At 52.0% G+C, this 17,901-nt stretch overlaps 1 protein-coding gene across 1 annotated transcript in view; it reads right to left on the bottom strand.

Annotated features, from left to right (window-relative positions):
- Nucleotides 1-16,442, bottom strand: part of CRISPLD2 (cysteine rich secretory protein LCCL domain containing 2) — a 90,909-nt gene extending 74,467 nt beyond the window's left edge. Inside the window, exon 1 of the mRNA XM_055299760.1 lies at nt 16,294-16,442. The gene's annotated coding sequence lies outside the window, so the exon portion shown is untranslated. The remainder of the gene's footprint in view (nt 1-16,293) is intronic.
- Nucleotides 16,443-17,901: the final 1,459 nt, after the last annotated feature.

The raw sequence follows: 17,901 nt of genomic DNA, 5'->3' as shown, positions 1-17,901 counted from the left end.
TTTATCCAAAATGTTAAAATAATTTTGTGCATGGAACAAAGTTTTCACTGTGTTTTGACTGCAACCCATCACATGAGGTCAGGTGTGGAATTTTCCACATGTGGCTTCAGGGCAGTCCTCAAAAAGTTTTGGATTTTGAAGCATTTCGGATTTTTGGATTGTCAAATTAGGGAGGGCCAACCTGTGCTTAACAAAATAAAACAAAATGCCAAAGTGAGAAAACAGGAGGAGACAAATGCTGTTTTTAAATGAGTCCTCTGTCATGTCCTCCTGAGCTAGTGTGAGCTATCCCAGGAGATCTGACTGGCCGCCTTCGTTCTGAATGTTAAAGGGACTTCCACAGCTTAGAGGCTGGTCCTTCTCTAAGGATTCCAAAGAGAAGTTATGAAGTCTCAGGTGGAGCTTTAGAGTTGGGAGAACCACAGGGTTTAGTGAAACCTCCACATTGGAAGAGAACAGAAGGAAAAGGGGAGAGGAATGGGGGGTTTCTCCAAGTGCCCTCATGTGCACCACAAAAGCCGCCAGCCTGGGAAACACAGGCCTGCCATGTTGGCTGGCGTGCCAGTACTGTTGGATCTGAAAGTGGTTGTGTTTGACTTCAGCCCAGACGGCCTAGGGGTGTGGGGAGGTCCCTGCGTGGGAGGAGACGAGGCTTCTCCAAATCTGGATGGCTCCTGCCACATTTGGGCTGCAGAAGAACACAGAAGATTTTAAGCAGGAAAGTAACCACAGGCCAGGCATGGTGGCCCACGCCTGTAATGCCAGCACTTTGGGAGGCCGAGGCAGGTGGATCACCTGAGAAGTTCGACACCGGCCTGGCCAACACGGAGAAACACCGTCTCTACTAAAAATACAAAATTAGTTGGGCGTGGTGGCACATGCCTGTAATCCCAGCTACTTGGGAGGCCAAGGCAGGAGAATCGCTTGAACCTGGGAGGTGGAGGTTGCAGTGAGCCGAGATCATGCCATTGCACTCTAGCCTGAGCGACAAGAGCGAAACTTCATCTCAAAAAAATTAAAAAAAAGAAAAGTAACCATAAAAGGGCCAGCACCTTATTCTGGTTTGTACCCCCAGAGCCCAGTGCTGGGTGCACAGGAACAAGCACACAGCTATGGGTTGAGCTGGGTTTCCCCAGACTCACACATTGGAGCCCTAATGTCCAGGACCTCCACATGCGATGTATTTGGAGACGGGGCCTTTGTGGAGGTGATTAAGGTAATGTGAGGCCGTGAGGTTGGGCCCTAACCAAGCTGACTGGTGTCCTTACTAGAAGAGTTTAGGACCGAGACATGCAGAGGATGACCACGTGAGGACATACGGAGAAGACGCCATCTGCCAGCCACGGAGAGAGACCCCAGGAGGAACCAGCCCAGCCAGCACCTTGATCTTAGAATTCTGGCCTCCAGAACTGTGGGAATCTAAATTCCTATTGTTAAGCTTGTGGTACTTTTGCTGTAGCTGGCTTAACAGACCAACACACATCAGATAACACATGGGTGGACAGGACTGTTTCCAAATATGCCCCTGGCTGTTGTAAAGAGGAGACACGAGAGAGGCAGACAGACAAGTTAGGAGGCCGAGGCCAGGGTCCTGGCTGGAATCTGGTTCGTGCCATCTGCCAAAGCTACAAACCAATTGGCTGAGGCCCAGTTCACAGGGGCAGTGCCCGGCAGCCCTGGCCCACACTGCCCATTCTACCCCCACTGCTGAGACAGCTCAGTAGGAACCCGGACAGAAGCACTTCGCCCCTTTTCCGTTGACAACGAAAACACACAAACTCTTTCCAAATGGGACAGACCTCCAAGTGGTCCTGGGCTTGCCAACGTCAAGAAGGGGCTCATGCCAGCGACCCTCAGGGCGAAGGGGGCCACAGGGGATGACCTGCCCTGCGCCAGTCGCGGTGTGAGCGCCTGACCTCCGTGACCTCCTCTCACCCTCCTGATTTCCCAGAGTCTCGGCTCCATCACTTCCACTCCGCAGATGAGGAAGCTGAAGTCCATGGAACTTAAGGAGCCTGTCCAGGGCGAGCAGCAAGTCTGGAGCTGGAACGCAGCTCTTCTAACCTCGAGGCCCAGGTGTGCCCTTGGCTTAGTGCCCTGCTGCCTCCCCGGAGTCGGCTTCCCTCTGGATTTGAAAATCCCAAGCACCCCCACCAACCCATGCAGGGGGAAGCGGGTTCCCAAACCAAACAACCGAATCTTGCCCTACAGTTCTCTTCCACCGTCTCCTGCTTCCTGGGAAGGCTGCTGGGCTGGGGGAGTCAGGGCATGGGCCTCCCAGGTCGCGTGGTGCCTCTGTTGATGAGAAGGCACCAATGTGTCACCCCCATGGGAGACGAAGGAGACCCTCGCATCATGGCGACATTCCACCAACACAAACACGCCCCCCCACCACCAGCGGTGCTGCCCACTCGCCTTTGACCCACATATGATGAGCTGACCTCTGACCTCTGACCTCTGGCAGACGGATGCCCCCTGCACAGTGCCCTCCTAGCGTCCTGGAAGAGCTCACGCTTTGGTGGCTGCCCCGAGTGCACTTAGGTACCCGGGGAGGGAGACTCCCACTGTAACCGTGCTCTTCTACCCCTGATGCTCCCAGGCAGGGCAGGGTGCGCGCGTCACTGCTAGAGAGATGCCCCTGCATCCTGTCCACTCAGCCGCTCACTGATAATGAAATATCGCTGGGGACCGCGGGACAACACAGCAGAAATGCTCTCTGGAAGATTTTGTTCTCTTTTGCCAGAGTTGCAAAACTGAGCCCATAAGACCACAAGTAAGATAACGGCTCCGAGACCTCATGAAAACACACCAGATTTCAGCACACAGCAGAGGCTGGGAGGGGAACGGACAGAGCTTTCGGGTCCCAGGGTCAATGGAGAGACCCACGGCTGGCGAATAAAAGTGACAGGAGTCACATTTCTCCCGCACTGCCCAGAGCTTTGAGATGCATTTGGACTCTAGCAGGGAGGCAGCTGTTTTCATCCCCATTTTACAGAAAGAGCAACTGAGTCCAGGAGACTGGCATTTAGGAGACTGTGTGGCTAGTTTAAAGTGGAACCAAGACTTGAACTCAAACTTGCCAAAAGTTTGGGGGACTTTCAACACAGCTTGTCTGCACTATGAGCTCTCTAACCACACCCCTCTACCCTGGCCAAGGCTCTGTGAACATTGAGGGGATCACCAAACCATGTGTCCAAGTTCAGGGAGGGGACTCCCTGACAGTTATCTCTTGGGCACTGTCGTACTCAACACGCAGAAGTGAGTGAGGGAGAAGGAGCTGGGCTGAAGCTCATTGCGTCACTGGCCTGGGCTGCAAGTGCCTTGTGTTTAGGAGAATCTGCCAGAAAGATGAATCTCGGGACTTAGCCTGTCAGCCGTCAGCTCCCAGCCTGTGCCAAGCTCCCTGCTTTTGCACATGCTGTTCCCACAACTCATCCCGTGACCCCGACGTGCCCCGCTTCACTGGCCCGGGCCGGGGAGATGAATTCCTGCTCATCGCTAAGACTCAGCCCGACGATCACGGCTTCCTAGAAACCTCCAGCGTAATCACACCGCAGATCTGCGGGTCTCGTTCACCGTGGAAGCATCGATGTCTAAGTCAGTGTTTGATAAATATTTACGGGATGACTGTGTGGCCCCCTCTTCCTCCCAGCTGGATCAGAAAAGCCATATAAGGACTGATTTGGGCTGCTTCTTTATTGACTGCAGCATGGGCTCTCAGGGAAGACAGACCGGGGTTCAATTCTTGACCTTCCCCCTCACTGGCCCTTGGCCTTGCCCAAGGCTGGGTAATCTTGGACACAGCACTGAGCTTCTTGAGTTCACGTCTGTGGGTGGAGGGGAGTGACAAGCCCTACGGCTGTGAGGAAGGAACAAAGTCCTGAACTTCAGTTCCCCAGTCAGTGCACTGCCTGTTATAATAATGAGGCTGTGCCAGAGCCTCCAAAAATGCATCGTTCAAAGGGATTTTAGAAGGCTGGAGTTAATAATGTGGAATGCTATGAAGAGACAATTCTCTCTTCATATTATTTCAAAGCCCACGTTTGCCTTAACAAAATCCAATGTTTAAAAATCCAGCTGGTCATGGTGGCTCATGCCTGTAATCCCAGAACTTTGGGAGGTCAAGGTGGGTGGATCACCTGAGGTCAGGAGTTCAAGAGCAGCCTGGCCAATGTGGTGAAACCCCATCTTTACTAAAAGTACAAAACTTAGCCAGGTGTGGTGGTGAGTGTCTGTAGATCCAGCTACTCAGGAGGCTGAGGCAGGAAAATCACTTGAATCTGGGAGGTGGAGGTTGCAGTGAGCCGAGATCCTGCCTCTGCACTCCAGGCTGGGTAACACGGCAAGACTTAAAAAATAAAAAATTTAAAAATTTAAAAATTAAAAAAAAAAATCCTATTAGGTCAGGTGCAGTGACTCACATCTATAATCCCAGCACTTTGGGATGTTGAGGTGGGAGGATCGCTTGAGCTCAGGAGTTTGAGATCAGCCTGGGCAACATGGTGAGATCCTGTCTCTCCTAAAAATGATAATAACAAAAAAATTAGCCAAGCATGGTGCCACACGCCTGTAGTCCCAGCTACTCATGGAGGGGCTGAGGTGGGAGGATCGCTTGAGCCTGGGAGATGGAGACTGTAGATCATGCTACTGCTTTACAGCCTGGGCGACTCTATCTCAAAAGAAAAAAAGGAAAAAAAATCTGTTAGATGTCCAATGCTTGGGGGATGGCAGGGGGACCCTCTACTGAATTTGAAACACATATTAGCTCAGTATATGCCTTGAGCATTGGCCATTTTTCCCCAGATGTCCAAGATGTCATGTGCCAGGTCTGGCGGATTCATGTCACCACCCGGCCAGGTGCCACCCATGCAAATGTATTTGGTGATTCATGCCGAGGTTACCCTGTCAGATGTCATTTCTGTCATGGAGCTCTGTCCTCTTCCATGGGTGGGTCTCAGCTGAGTTGACAGGCCCATAGGCACCCCCGGCCCTGGGCTCCCCACCCAGGATTGCGGCTGCTCTGACTCTCAGCCTCCCTCCCTGGACCCCGAGCTTCTCAAGGGCCGCAACAGTGGTGGGATGGTAAATCATTCACCACCAGCTTCCAAAACAAAAACCAAGCAAAAATCACCCTGCCTTGTGGTGTTTGCCAATTCCCTCCGTGTAAATACTGCCACTGTGGCCAACTTCAAGCAACCAGCGTGAAGTCACTGAGCACGGAGTTTCTGGAAAGAGATCCCCAGAGGCACACGCTCACACAGCCTTCCCATCACGCAGATCCCATAGACACTGATAATCTCAAGAGCAGAGGCCACAGTAAAATGCAGGAAAAAAGTCACAAGTGACAGGTTTTAAGTATTTATTACCTTCTTTTAAAATATGACTTCTTTTTTTTTAAGACAGAGTCTCACTCTGTAGCCCAGGCTGAGGCTAGCGTGCAATGGCATGATCTCAGCTCACTGCAACCTCCACCGCCGAGGTTCAAGCAATTCTCCCGTCTCAACCTCCCGAGTAGCTGGGACTACAGGTGCATGCCACCACGCTTGGCTAATTTTTGTATTTTTAGTAGAGACAGGGTTTCCCATATTGGTCAGGCTGGTCTTGAACTCCTGACCTCAGGCAATCCACCTGCCTCGGCCTCCCAAAGTGCTGGGATTACAGGCGTGAGCCACCATGCCCAGAATATAACTTAGCTGTAAGTTTTTATAATCTAACGTTTAATGATGGTTGTGTTGAACTGGTTCGCAATCCATTTTTTATTGAATTTTATTTATTTATTTGTTTTGAGGCAGGATCTCACTATTACCCAGGCTAGAGTGCAGTGGTGCAATCATGTCTCACTGCAGCCTCAACCTCCCAGGCTCAAATGATCCTCCCACCTCAGCCTCCCAAGTTGCTGGGACCACAGGTGTGCAACACCAGGCATAGCTAATTTTGTATTTATAGTAGAAACAGAGTTTCACTATGTTGCCCAGGCCACCCTCGAACTCCCGAGCTTAAGTGATCCTCCCACCTCAGCCTCCCAAAGTGTTGGGATTACAGGTGTGAGCCACTACGCTGGCCCTGAAAATGTAACTTTCAGCTCTCAAGAGCCGGTATGAGCCAGTCCAAGCTGGCTGCAGTTCACCATTGGCCGGCACTGAGCCTTGTTCAATCAACTTTATGTCCCCAACAAATGTTCGTCACCAAACCCACACCGACGCGGGATGAGGAAGGGGCTGCCGCAGGCGTGGCCTGGGCCCTCTACTCCTACACCGAACATTTCATGTGGTCCACAAACTGATGAGGTCACTGTGACAATAGCCCTATTTTACAGATGAGGAAACTGAGGCTCAAAAAAAATAAGCAACTTGCCTGTGGTCACACAGAAGGCCTGAGGACAATGTGGATTCATTCACCACGCCCTGGTCCCTCACCAGTCCTGGCTCGTCCACGCAGCAACTCTCCTAAACGTCAGGGCAGTTCTGACCTGTGGCCCCGCACCACTCAGCTGAGACCCATGGTCCATACGAGAGCAGCTGACCCCAGAAGCCTGGGGGTCGAGGTGTTCTCTAGGCTCTACTCTTCCTCACAAGTATCAAAGGAGAACTCAGATCTGAGCAAGAGGCCAAGGGCAGATCAGAGTCATACCCACAAACCACCCAGAAATTCCAGGAATGAAGCGGTGGCTGGAAGGAGGGGTACTCCACTCCCCCCGCCTGTGTCTCTGGCAGATCCCTTGACTGAGCAGAACATCCCGTTAGGAGCGCCTGGGTAAGCACCACACAGTGAGTGGGGGCCCTCTCTCCCCTACTCACTGCAGCCTGGCAGTTTTCCTTAAACCCTTCTTGGCAGGATTAAGGCCAGACCCAAGGGAGGCCACAGACTAGCTCCAGCTCCTTCCCTAGCTGCTGCCTGCACTGTACTGAATTCCCCATCTCTCCAGGACACCAACGGTCCACTCAGCTTAAAGGCAACACCAGCCCCACAAGCCACCTTCTCTCCTTCTGTCCCCTCAACAAAAGATAGTATTCTTTTTTTCTTTTCTTTTTGAGACGGAGTCTCATTCTGGCCCTAGGATGGAGTGCAGTGGTACGATCTCGGCTCACTGTAACCTCTGCCTCCTGGGTTTAAGCAATTCTTCTGCCTTAGCCTCCCCAGTAGCTGGGACTATAGGCACACACCACCACGTCCAGCTAATTAACAAAAGATATATTCTTATGGGATTTCTGAGACAATATGTCTGGATGCTTAATTAAGCAAAAAAACTATACAATGCTTTTCATCGTTTACATACTATGCTAAGAATATATAAAATTCTGGATAAAAAGAAAATAGTCATTCAACAAACTCTTATTTAATCTACTATGTGCAAAAAAAGAAAAAAGAACTGAAAAGCAGGTGCATTCGATGCAAGCCAAGGTGATATATAAGAAAAGCCACTTTTAAGGAACCAGGTAATAAATTAATACATTCTTTAAAACCCCAGGACATAACTCCTGGGGCACCTTTCTCCCTTCTTGAAGACGTGTGGATGTTTCCCTGGAAACAATGTTCCCGGCAAAGCTTTAAAAGATTAACAGCAGGAGCCCTCCCTCTCCGAAGGGAAAGGAATTACGGACTCCCAGAAGGCAATGCGGAAAGGCATAGAGAACAATGGGCAGCTCTGGGTTCGAATTCCGCCTCCGCCGCATGGAGCTGGGCATGCCTCAACTTCCTCAAGCCTCTAATTCCTCACTCATGCATGAGGCCCTGAGCTTCTTCCATGGCTAGGGAGGGAGGGTGCTATGATTACCCAGGATCATGTTTATAAAAGGCCCAGGGACAGAATCCCAGGAACTTAATGGTGTTTAATGATGTTTCTTTCCCTTCTCCTCCTGAGTAAATTCAGGGCCCCAGATCATCTCTGTGCCAGGCTCTAGGGCTGGAAGCCCGGGTCAGTCTCCCTGCCTGAGAAGCGTGATTCACTGACAGGTGGCATCCGCGAAGATGAGTCGAGAGCCGGCTGCGGAACCTCCACAGCAATCTGCAGGTGAAAATCCCAGGAGTCCTTGGGATCTGCAAGTGAACAAGACCGAATCTGCCCTCAGGACTGGGAGGAGACAGAGAGTAAACGGGCAGTGGACAGGTAAACACAGAAGGTGTGAGCAGGACAGCCCGGGGACACAGATGGCGAAGATGAACAGAGGAGGGGGGCAGAACAACTCTGGTTGGGGTCGACGGCAAGGTCCTGCTGAGCTCTCTCTTTTTTTTTTTTTTTTTTGAGATGGAGTCTTGCTCTGTCGCCCAGGCTGGAGTGCAGTGGCGCGATCTCGGCTCACTGCAAGCTCCGCCTCCCGGGTTCACGCCATTCTCCTGCCTCAGCCTCTCCGAGTAGCTGGGACTACAGGCGCCCGCCACCACGCCCGGGTAATTTTTTTTGTATTTTTAGTAGAGATGGGGTTTCACCGTGGTCTCGATCTCCTGACCTGGTGATCTGCCCGCCTCGGCCTCCCAAAGTGCTGGGATTACAAGCGTGAGCCACCGCGCCCGGCCCCTGCTGAGCTCTTAAAGGAAGGGCACTGTAGGCCCGGTGTGGTGGCTCGCACCTGTAATCCCAGCACTTTGGGAGGCCAAGACGGGCAGATCACCTGAGGTCAGGAGTTCAAAACCAGCCTGGCCAACGTGGTGAAACCCTGTCTCTACTAAAAATAGAAGAATTAGCCGGGCGTGGTGGTGCATGCCTGTAGTCCCAGCTACTTGGGAGGCTGAGGCAGGAGAATCGCTTCAACCCGGGAGGTGAAGATCGCAACGAGCCGAGATCACACCACTGCACTCCAGCCTGGGCAATAGAGTGAGACTCCATCTCAGAGAAAAGAAAAGAAAAAAAAAAAAAGAAGAAGAAAGAAAAAAGAAAGGGCACTGCAGGCAGCAGGAAGTGCAAGGACAAAGGCTCAGAGGGGGTCACAGTCGAGGCGTGACCGTGACCGAGGACAGGCGAAAAGCCCGTGAAGCTGGGGAGGAATGGGGTCAGGAGGCAGCCAGGGCCAGGTGGTGAGGGGCCTTGAAGGCCATGGTGAGGACTCTTGGTTTTCCTCCAAATGCAAAGAGGGCCCTGGAGGGAAGGAAGTTGGGTGGTGACAGGGTCTGATTTGTGTCGCAAAAGCCTTGCAACACGCAACAGCACAGACAAATCCCGCAGACACGGTGCTCAACCAACAAAAGAGGCCAGACTCCAGTGATTCAACACGCATGGTTTCATTTAGGTCAAGTCCAAACCAGGCAAACCCAGCCTGTGCCCTTAGAAGTCTGGAAATGACTACCCTTGGGGGGTCCTGGGCAGTGAGAGGGGCCTGAGGGGCTTCTGGGGGCCGGCCAGGCTCTGCTGTGACCGGGGCTACGGCGCTTTGTGAAAATCTCTCTACCGGCACGGAGACAGCTGTGCCCTCTTCCCTGATATGTTAAGCATCAACAAGAAATTAAAAAAAAAAAAATTGATGTTGCTCTGACCTCTGTTTGAAGACTGGATTAACAGGGCAGGAGGGGTCCAAGGAGAGAGCACACCATTATGCAGAGAAGATCCCCGGGCCTTCCCTCAGGAGTCTCAGAGCTGAAACAGGCCTGGGGCCCCGGCTCAGCAGCTTCAAAGTGAACTGCGATGTGTCAGGCCCCAGATAAAGTCCAGCTGGCGGCGAGGCCTCCCCCTTGGACCCGCACACGACTCTCCCAGACAGAGCCCAGTTTATCCCAAGTCTGAGAGAGCACTTTGTCCTGCGATGCCAAGGCCCAGCTGAAAATCCCTTCTCAGTCCCAGGGCAGCCCCAGCCTCGCAGGTCCCGGGGAATAAACCGTGTCTTCCCTCCCGGGGAGAACGGACTGGCTGTGTGGGCAGCAGGCCTGGGGCAGGAGGGAGAGATGGCAGGGAAGATGGACACACATCATAGAGGTGTCTTCAATGCCCTTGAGGAAACAGCTCACCCCTTCAGGGGTTATAAATAAATGTGTGTAGCTGGCTCTTCCCAGGCACATAGGGGCATGAAACGTGCTCTGAAGGAAGGTGCCGGCATCCTCAGGACACTGACTCAAGCCCTGGAGCATCAGGGCGTCACAGCCTCAGCACAGAGTGCCAAAGGGCTGAGTGTTCTTCTGGAAGAAAGCCTTCCAAATATGCCAATAACTTGTTCTTAAGGGACCTTCCTGATTTTGGAGGGAGGTGGTCTTTCAGCTCCCAGGTCACTCGTGACTTCTTTCTGGTCACACCAGGCCCTATAACCAGAATCATCCACACAGCTCCACATTGACCCCAGTAACCAGCCCTCCATGCCCCACCTTTGTGCCAGGGCCCCAGGGCAAGGCTTCTTTAGCTTTCTAGGATAACAGGATGCTTTGTTACAACAGACTGCCAGCCCCACCCCATAGCTTCTGATCCAGGTCTCCAGAGAAGCCTGAAAACCTGCATTTCTATGAGTCCTCAGGTGCTTCCAGGCCAGGAACCCCTTTTTTTTTTTGAGACAGAGTCTCACTCTGTTGTTCTGGCTGGAGTGCAGTGGCGTGAACACTGTTCACTGTAGCCTCAACCTCCAGGGCTCAAGTCTCCCACCTCCCAAGAAGCTGGAATTACAGGTGTGCACTACCATGCCTGGCTAATTTTTTTTCTTCTTTTATTTTATGTATTTATTGTATTTATTTATATTTATTTATTTATTTATTTATTTGAGATGGGGTCTCTCTCTGTCACCCAGGCTGGAGTGCAGTGTTGTGTTCTTGGCTCACTGCAGCCTCTGCCTCCCAGGCACAAGCGGTTCTCCTCCCTCAGCCTCCCAAGTAGCTGGGATTACAGGCGTGCACCACCACGCCTAGCTAATTTTTGTATTTCCAGTAGAAACAAGGTTTTGCCATGTTAGCCAGGCTGGTCTCGAACTCCTGACCTCAAGTGATCTGCCCACCTTGGCCTCCCAAAGTGCTGAGATTATAGATGTACGCCACTGCACCCAGCCTTTCTTCCTTTATTTTAGAAACATGGAGAGGACAAGACATATTGAGAGGACACCGGCTAATTTTTAAATTTTTTGTAGAGACAGCATCTCACTATGTTGCACAAGCTGGACTCGAACTCCTGGGCTCAGGCAATCCTCCCGCCTCGACCTCCCAAAGGGTTAATGTTACAGGTGTGAGCCACGGTGCCTGGCTGCAGGCCCCCACTCTGAGAAGCACTTCTCTAAATTATAAGAGCCTCTCGGTTTTCCTGCTTCCCCCACTCTGATCCAACATTTCCCAAACCCCGTCCTTTGAATCCCCCACTTCCCAAGTTTTCCCACCTTCCTACTGTGTACCGGTTCTAGTACATGCTTTGATTTTGTTTTGAGATGGCATCTCACTCTGTCACCCAGGCTGGAGTGCAGTGGCACGATCTCGGATCACTGCAACTTCCGCCTTCTGGGTTCAAGCAATTCTTCTGTCTCAGCCTCCTGAGTAGCTGGGACTACAGGTGCCTGCCACCATGCCTGGCTAATTTTTGTATTTTTAGTAGAGATGGGGTTTCACCTTGTTGGTCAGGCTGATCTCAAACTCCTGACCTCAGGTGATCCCCCCGCCTCAGCCTCCCAAAGTGCTGGGATTACAGGCGTGAGCCACCACGCCTGGCCCCATATTTTGTATTTTTATTTAACTTGGCTTGTTTTTTGGGTTCCAAGAAATTTACTTTAAAAAGGTAACTTTCTGACACTCCCACTGGCAGAGAACCTGATCACTGGTGCCGTGAACAGACAGCAGGAGTGAAATTAAACACAGTAAAAACAAGACAGTTATTTCCTCCCAGCCAGGCACTGATAGAAGCCAAAGGCTTTGTTGTAGAGGATGCTTGCTCTTTGTTGTAAAGGGAGATCAGGGTGTGGGAGAGGTGTTAGGGACAATTCCACCTGTGACTTTCACCTTGCCATAAGCAGAAGGACCGAAAGAAAGAACAGAGAACGGAAAGAACAGCTCTTGGATTGGGGGGATTTGCTGCTGGATCTGTGCACGTGCTCAGTCACCTTGGGGACCACTAGGTATGGGCTCTGCACACTTTGGGGGACACAGTTTATTCTACAGTGAGCTGTTCTCAAGTTCTTAATGCTACCGTGTTACTCTCTGTTCACCTTGATGGTGCCCACTAAGTGGTACAGCTCATCACAACACCTGCAGGGCAGACCTTTGCCACCCTGAGCCTGACTCGTAGACTACAAGCACACCAAACTTCCTGCCATTCTCCAAGAGTCCCAGGCCCTTCTCCACCTCCAGGCATTTGCACACACATGGTGCCTCTGCCTGGGGCACCCTCGCCAGCTCCCCATCCACCCACTATCATCTTCCCTTGCTCGCAAATCCCTGCGTGTTTCCTCCAGGAGTTATCAGGCTCTTCTCAAGTCAGGCTCAGAAGATGCCAGCTCCATGCCAGCTCCCATTCCTTAGAGGGGTCCGGTTGAGTCCTTTCCCTATTCAAAAAAAATTTGGGGTAGGGTCAGTTCCAGCTCACTTGATTACAAGCAAAATGGGAGCATGACTTTTTTTCCTGGGATGTTGCCATTCTGTGCTCAAAATAAAACACGTTCCAGAAATTGGGATTGAAAACGTGGGATTTCATAATTTATAATTTTTAAAAAATGATGGTCCGGAAATTGCACAATCCTCATCAGGACGTTTTTTTCCCTCTGACTCTGTGGTTTTTGTCTAAGCTGATGCAGCACTCACGACAATCAAAGAAAAATCTCCCTCGGGCTGGACCATGATGTCCTCGCAGCATTGCAAGAGGGGTCTTTGTCCAAGAGTACTCGTCATTGCACAGCCTGGGGTAGAAGGCAGGGCTCCCCCAGGGCAAGTCTCAGGATTCCCTGCCTGCTGCTGCTGTGACCCAGGTGGCATGTCAACACTGCCCACAAATGCCAAATGCCAGGGCTTCCCTGCACCCATGGAAAGGCCAGCAACACATTCTGGAATGACAGGACCTGAGCTGATGCTTCAAGAAAGAAGTCAAACAAGAGGCCACAGTCTCCTCAATAAGTTAAACATAAAGTTACCATATGACCCAGCAATTCCCTCCCAGGTAAACACTCAAGAGATATGAAAACATCCGCCCTCAAAAAACCTTGTACGCGAATGTTCACAGCAGAAGCCTTCGTAAAAGCCAAAGGTGGAAACAGCCCAGACTTCCTTTACTGGAAGAATGGATAAACAAAACGCGGTCTAGTAATACAATGGAATATTACTCAGCCATAAAAAGGAATGAAGGTCTCATACACATTGCAACATGGATGAACCTTGAAAACATGATGCTGAGTGAGAGGAGCCAGACACAAAAGGCCACACACTGTGTGATTCCATTTACATGAAATGTCCAGAATAAGCAAGTTCGTACAGACCCAAAGGAGATGAGTGGCTGAAGGGAGGAGAATGGCGAATGATGCCTAATGGGCATGGGGTTTCCTTACGGCATGATGAAACGCTCTGGAATTAGTGGTGGTGGCTGTACAATGCTGCAAATATAGTAAATGCCACTGAATTGTACACTTCAAAATGGGTTAAATGGTAAATTTTATGTTTATGTGTATTTTTACAATACATTTTTTCAGGAAAAAGAAAAACAGAACGTGGCCCATCCTATTAACCACCACCCGCATCTGCCTGTCCCTTGCCTGTCCCAGAACTCAGCGTGCTCTATTTAAGACTTTACAAGGTGCTCTAGGTCCCCGTCTCTGGAAGGTCTGAGCATCTGTTCCACTCAATGAACTGAAGACGAAGTGAAATATGCCCAGACTGAATTTTCCTTTCCTGACAAGCCATCAGCCTCTTTTGAGTGATCCTGGGTTTGCACATCTGGGACTGATCAAAAACCAGTGTGTTTGCAAAAAAAAGAAAAAAGAAAAAAAAGAAAGAAAAAGCCTCCTGAGTCAGGCGCAGGCAGACATGCAGGCACCTCCCACACGCAGCAAAGGACGCTGGTGACAGAGGAAAGAAAAGTTCCAGTTCCCACAGGCCAAAGAGGTCAGTGCCCTGCCTCCAAAAACTTTCTGACCTCCAAAGACATCAGAGGGTCCTGCCTCCAAATCTTTCAAATGCAGCCTACAAAGGGCCACATACTTAACTTGGGGTCTTTTGAGGGATGAAGTGCAGAGGTTTTAAGAGACCTCGCAGTCTTCTTCCCCAGCTCAGGCCTTCCCAGTCAAGCCAACTCTCCTCTCCAGGCCAGAGGCAGGACTCAGAGCCAGCACTGATCTGGGTCCTGGGACAGGGGTCTCAGTACCTGTCAGCAACGTTGAGCCCAAGCCCAGGGTCAGTTGATCCCCTTCCAGTCTCACCCCAACCGGGACCAGAGACCCAGATCCCTGCCAACGTTAAAAAAACTCCCACATGGCATGAAAAGCCTCAACTAGTAGCAAGCTCTGCCGGGACAGTCATGTGGCTGGTCGGTGATTAGACGGGCACCTTCCTGCAGAATCTGGCACAGGGCCCAGCCTGTACGGCAGCTCCACCCCGCCCTGGCTGTGTCATGTTGGGCACACACCTTAATAATTCTGAGCCTTGACTTACTCCTTGTAAAAAGTGCCCAGCTCATAGAGCAGGCAGTGAGCTCCTCTGTGGAAACCCTGGGCATGTCTGGTCTGTACTAAGCAGCGTGAAAATGTCAGCTGCTTGTATTACTATAAATGGCATTATTACTATTCCTACTCTTACATCTTAAGAGACTCTGCAAAAATCAAAATCTCTTGGTTTCTCCTCCCTGGGTACATTGTCCAGTGGTTTCACCTGGAGCCCCTCTAAGACAAAACATCACCTGTGTGAAGATCAGGTTCATGGGTGGAGTTGGCAGTGGGCAGAGAAGTGTCTTAAAGAAAGCAGGGTCAAGTGTGCAGATAGGACCCACCTGGGGGTGACAGCATTCCATACCAGCTGGGGGATCTTAGGCAAGCACTTCACCTTGCTGAGCCTCACTTCCCTCAGCTGTGAAGTGGGCATCAAGAGGCCTACTGCCCCGGGGAGTTGCAGCGATGACAATACAAGTAAAGTGTGTGGCACAGACCGCGTGCCTGCCGCACGGGCAACACAGTCCCACACCCACCCCTTCTCCTGAGTGGGAACAGCCAGATCAGGGGCAGAAGCAGAAAATCAGGTGCATACAACCCAAGGAGCCCTGGGACAGCCGACAGTCACAACTCATGGCCTAAGTCTACTGGAAAGGGCCACGCCCCGGTCCTGTTCTGCAGGCTCTCTTCACTGTCAGACACCAGACCCTGGATGGGGAAAGCAGGCTCACCCCATTCTACCAGGGCAAGGGGTCTAAAGGCCCAAAGGGGAAACTCACAACCCCACTCTCGGTTGCAAGGCAAGCCAGGCATTTGCACGGGTTCCAGGATGCTTCTCTCAGCCAGGGCAGCAACTCACATTTTGGCTGAGAGATGCCCAATTCAAGTTGGACTGCGATGAGTAGGCATCAGCGAAGTCCTCCCTGGCTTGTCCACCAGCCCAGCCTTAGCAAGGGAGGCTCTGGGTCTGCAGCACATGAGGGACTAGCCTTGGCTCTGTCCACATGGGACGAATGATCTCCCCCACACTCCAGAGTGAGCCTTCAGCTTCCAGGGTAACTCTCCCCATGCAGGAGTTAATGCAGGTGCCCGCTCTGGCTAAAGAATGGGTTTCTGGGGAAACGTGTTCCCCCAAACTGCAGAACCTTGACATGGCCCCAAGTCTCTCCACATCCATTTGAAGCTCTGGAGACAGACAGAGCTGGGTTCCAGCCGTGGCTCTGCTGGGACAACTTACTTCACCTTTCTGACCCTCAGCATCTTCATCTGAAATATGGGAAGAAGGCTACCTTGCAAATGAAATCATAGAGGGGCGTGGCCCTCTCAACTGCAGCTGAATGCACATGCCACTAGATCACCTTGGTCCTCCAGACATGAGTAGGACACATTCTAATGCCTGCCATATCCATGCCATCAGCTTTCCAGTTATTGACACCCACTACGAACACAGGAATGCAATTAATGCTAGTGAACCGCACAAGGAAGGCAAGAGAGTAAACAGCCTCCAAGGAGCAGGATTCTGCGCTCAGATCGGCGTTGAATCCCTGTTCCTTGGAGTCCTGGCTGTGAGGTCCTGGGCAAATGAGTTGTCCTCGCTGAGCCTCAGTTTCTCCATCTGCAAAAGGGCATGTCGCAAAGCTGTGTTCCGTGATGCAAGCAGAGCACTCGGTGTGGTGCCGGCACAGTCAGCCCTGCGAGATGGCATCTGTTCTAGTTATACCAGCTTCTCGGGAGGGTAACAGTTTGCAAAAGGGAGAGACATGGAAGTCACACTTACCTCCACAGGGCTCCAATCACCAGCTCTCTGGCGTCTCCCGCGTCGAGCAGACGCGGTAGCAGCGGCGACAGCGCGGGCACGGCAGGCACAGCGGGCACAGCGAGCAGACAGCTCAATGGGAGCAGCTGGAGACGCCCTGGGACGCGAGTGGGTGGCGGGGCTCAGCGCACCGCGTCTTGTAGGCTACCCGGAGCCCGGAGGCCACTCCCCCAGATGGCTGGCGGCGCTGGTAGGACCGAGCAGGACCGGCGCCGCCCCCGGCCCCGCTCCGCAGGCTCATCGGGCCGAAGGAGGCGGGGGGCAGCTGAGGCGCGGGCGCCGGGTGGGCGAGGAAGGCGGGGCCGCTGGCCTCCAGGGCCGGCTAGGGACAAGGAGACGCTTAGCTTCCTCGCCACTGGCCACACAAGTATAGTTTTCATTGAGCGCTTACTATGCGCCTGGCGCGGTGCCAAGCGCTTTCCACAAGGGGCTTGCAAATTTACCAAACCCCAGCTCTCTGCAGCTCAACTGGAAAATAGGAATAAGGAGGCGACCTCCCAGGATTTTAGCAAATGAAATCCGCAAGGGCTGGGCGCTGTGAACTGTGGCGCGGTGCAGAGTACACCGTTACTGAGTTGACTGCCACCCTCTACACGTGCTTAGAAAACTTAGGCACACTCTTCCCAATTTGCAGACGAAGAAAGGGAGACTTGTTACCGGATGGGGGCGCTAGCGCAGGAGTCCAGGCTCCGCACTTTACCTTCAATGACTCTAGGACGCGTTCCCAGGAATCCAGGGAGGTGGAAATCACCCCATTTCACAGATCCAGTAGCTGAGGCTTGGAGAAGAGCGTGCCCCAAGTCCCGTAGCTAGGAGCAGTGCAGCATGTTCATATCTCTTTTGCCCGGGGGCATTTAGCATTCTTAACCTGTGCAGGTATATACGGAAATCAATTTAGAGCCAGACTAAATCACCTTTGAAACAGGTAAATCCACGTTCCTTAAGAGCTAAGGGACTACCCAGTGCTCCCCCCAGTCACAGAATGTGGACGGGTATGCAGGCACTGTGCGGTAAGGTGCTGGGGCCCAAGGGCAGGAGGGGGCCTGTCCACACTGCTCATCTCCGCACCAAGACACCGGAATCAGCTCCTTCAGCATCAACTCGTTCCCCAAATACCCATCGAGTCGCTCTGTGCTGCGCCCTTTGCTATACAGCAGGCACAGACAAGACACCTCTGGGATCTCAGAGTCTGGGGCCCCCACGAGCCATGGCACGTGGGAGAAACAAGGATGGGGCATGGGTGGAACAAGGACTATGGAAGCCTGCCTGCGTGAAGTGGACTCAAACGGGGAAGCCTTGCCTAAGATTTTGGTGTGGCTCAAATGCAGATACAGAACAATGTAGATTGGCCAGGCGCGGTGGCTCACACCTGTAATCCCAGCACTTTGGGAGTCTGACGTGGGCGGATCACCTGAGGTCAGGAGTTCGAAACCAGCCTGGCCAACACGGTGAAACTGTCTCTACTAAAAATACAAAAATTAGCCGGGCGTGGTGGTGCATGCCTGTAGTCCCAGCTACTTGGGAGGCTGAGACAAGAGAATCGCTCGAACCTGAGAGGCAGAGGTTGCA

Source organism: Symphalangus syndactylus, chromosome 11, assembly GCF_028878055.3.
Source record: "Symphalangus syndactylus isolate Jambi chromosome 11, NHGRI_mSymSyn1-v2.1_pri, whole genome shotgun sequence".
Lineage (NCBI taxonomy): Eukaryota > Metazoa > Chordata > Mammalia > Primates > Hylobatidae > Symphalangus > Symphalangus syndactylus.
The sequence above is the reverse complement of the archived record's forward strand: the minus strand, read 5'-3'. Positions and strand labels throughout refer to the sequence as shown.